We start from the raw sequence: 3,157 nt of genomic DNA on the forward strand, positions 1-3,157 counted from the left end.
TGTTAGCTTATAACCTTCCAGATGTTAAGTCCCGCTTGCTCTCCGAACACACTCCATCTGGCCCCTCTGCTTTTGCAAGCCAGACTTGGGGGCTCTGCTTTGCTGGCGGGCCGCCCTTCTGCCCCAGCCCCCTCCCGCCAGTCTCTGTAGCCCGCACCGCCTTTCTGCCCTTCCTACCCTCTTCTGTGGACCTCTCGTCTATGCTTGGCTCTGGAGAATCCGTTTTGCTATTCTTCTGGCGATTTTCTGGGTTATTTAGGCAGGTGTGGGTGCAATCTAAGTGAACCGCAGGACGCGGTGAGCCCAGCATCCTCCTACGCCGCCATCTTGCCACTATTTGTCTATGGTTTTAAAGAATTTTACAAATTTAATGTGAAATAAAAAAATACAAATAGGAAGAAGTCCATGTTCTTTAATTATGTACAAAATAGTATGAGAAGAACCAAAAGTAAATTAAACATTATCACATTTGCTTTCACCATTCTCTATTTCTTCATATTAACTTCACTATTCAAATGACAGAAAGTAGGTAGCAATTTAGGGATTGGGAAAGAGATAAAAAAAAACCAACAACTTTTTCTACCATGTTTTTTCTATACTGTATAGCTGTGCTCATAGAGACAACTTCTTTTACTTTTACACTGTGTGGAAATCCAATTGTATATAAAATTGAACCTGCTCAGAAACGGAGGGAGACTAGAAATGATGGGTCCATAACCTAGAGCACTATTGTACAGTTTAAACAATGGTGCAGCTACCAGCTTGTAATTTTTAGGGACTGCAAACAAGGCTTTCTCTTGAGGTTGAACCAAAACAGCTCCATCACGTTCCTTAGGTTTTCTAATATGTGGAAGAATATATGAATACTAAGGAGGTTCAAAATTTTGCCTCCACCCGTTACCAATGCAGTCATCAATGACCCCACTTGCAGGACTACATTTTGATAACCCGGTATCCTTGTCATTAAGCATTTGAGTTCTTCAACTTCATCTTCTCCTGGGTTAAGTTCACCACCAGGTAATGTGAAGAAAGTTGTTGCCAGCGGTAGCAGGAACACGTGCAGTAGCAGGTGTTCGTGTACAATCAGGGCCCCTTCTATAGTCCTTCTCATTCGATTTTATCAGATTCCTCCCTCATGTGCTGAAATGTGGCTGCGACGGAGCTGGCCTTCTCATACAGGGACTCCTTTGTACCAAAAATACAATTGATAAGAGGGTACATGTTGATGGTGAACTCCAGGGTGAGGGGCTTGGTCTGTTGGATGGACTTGTTGCCAAACTTGTTGATCCCACCCCCCTATGCCAGCCAATTTGTGAACATTTGGGTGGCACCATGGACATGCTGGTGAACTCCAGCACTGGCAGGGAGAGGATATGGGGCAGGCAGGAAGGTTTTCCTGTGCCAGCAGCAGTTATTTGCATCCCCCTCAGCAGATGCTACCGACCATTAGCATGAGAACACAAGAGGAGACTTAATTTGTCTGCCTTAAGGGAGTATAATTTTTCTTGTTGTTGATTTTTCTCAAACTCATAAAATAGCTTCCAGGAAAACCCATGATCTAAAAACCCTGCTTTACATCACACAGAAAGAGAAAGTATCTCCCAGAAACACTTGAAGCGTGGGAAGTTATGTTTCAGTATGCCCAAATACGTTTTATATATCTCCTTTGTTTGAAATGCGCTTCTTACATCAATCACCCTAAAGTAAGCCAGCTAGGGACTAATCCTGAAGTTGGTAGTGATGTCTACTTTTCTAAAGTATATGAGCTTTGGAAGAGTGGTAAATACAGAATTTACAATCAGGATAAAACAATAGAAAAGAAGGGTAAATGGATGTGGAGAGTGGAAAGAGCAAACATTTTCATAAACTAGAACAACTGTGTACCTTGATACAAAACAATTTAGTCATTTATGAGCAATTATAATTTTCATAAAACTTTGACTAATCTTTAAAAAATTTAGTTTTGCTAAGGGCTCCTGAGTGGCTCAGTCTGTTAAGCATCCACTTCGGCTCAGGTCGTGATCTCATGGCTTATGAGTTTGAGCCCCATGTCTGGCTCTGTGCTGACAGCTCAGAGCCTGGAGCATGCTTTGGATTCTGTGTCTCCCTATCTCTCTTACCTCCTCCTCTCACGCTCTCTTTCTCTCTCTTGCTTTAAAAATGAATAAAAATTAAAAAAAAAGACTTTGTTAATATTTTCACTACCATTATTAGTTATTAAAAATGAAATGTATGCTGTATCAGGTTAAATAATTTTGAGATTCATAGAGGTTATAGTTTTGTGCCTTAATTGTCTTACTGCCATATGTGTGCTTGTGTAAACGTGTTTCATAATATAAACAAATTTTGTGAGAACAGTTTATTAACACAGACTTTCATAATTTCACAAAGTAAACATCCTTCTGTAGCATTATTTTGTTTTCATGAAATGATATTTTGTGAACTTTTCTCCATTGTCAATGCATAGGGATTTAAGTCATTAATTTAAAAAAATGTATAATTGTCTTTTTTTTGCCTCAAGGGCTGGAATTATACATTTTAGCAGGAGCATGTGCTAAAAGAAAATAGATTTTTGTTTTTTGTTTTTTTTTAAGTTGACAGTAGGGGAAGGGGCAAAGAATAATGATCACCCTTTATAGATTCCAAGAAATTAGTAAATCCCCAAACCCAGGAAGTGCCTATCAATTACCGCAATTGCAGATGATTAACAAAAGCCCACGTGGAACTTGCTTCATGCTTCACATCTGTTCAGCTATTTATCTCTAACAGCAGAGAATAATGGTTTCCTTTTCTCTTTTCCTTTAAATATTACACAAGTGCTTTTCATTGTGGAATCTAAATGAGAACTCTGTTCCTGGAGATATAATTAAAAGTTGACAAGGTTGGAGAAAAAGATAAGTATCACTAGAGAGTAAACAGTTCAGTATGTTCCATATATTAGTAGTGTAGTTTATCCACCCATTCCTGTACTGATGGACATTCAGATTACCTATTGTTCTTTGTTAAATTAACAGGATACTCAAAATAAGCATTAATTTATATACCATTAATTTAATTGGGCCAAATGAGGTTACTTTTCTACTCCAGTATGTATTTCACAAAACACAGAGATTTAAATAGACATGCTATTAAGTGAAACTTACTGTGTAGTAGAATT

General features: G+C 38.6%; 1 pseudogene; it reads right to left on the bottom strand.

The window, feature by feature from the left end:
- Window positions 1-593: 593 nt before the first annotated feature.
- Window positions 594-1,340, bottom strand: LOC102962471 (annotated as a pseudogene).
- Between the last annotated feature and the right edge of the window lie 1,817 nt (window positions 1,341-3,157).

Source organism: Panthera tigris, chromosome F2 (assembly GCF_018350195.1).
Source record: "Panthera tigris isolate Pti1 chromosome F2, P.tigris_Pti1_mat1.1, whole genome shotgun sequence".
In the NCBI taxonomy this organism is placed as follows: domain Eukaryota; kingdom Metazoa; phylum Chordata; class Mammalia; order Carnivora; family Felidae; genus Panthera; species Panthera tigris.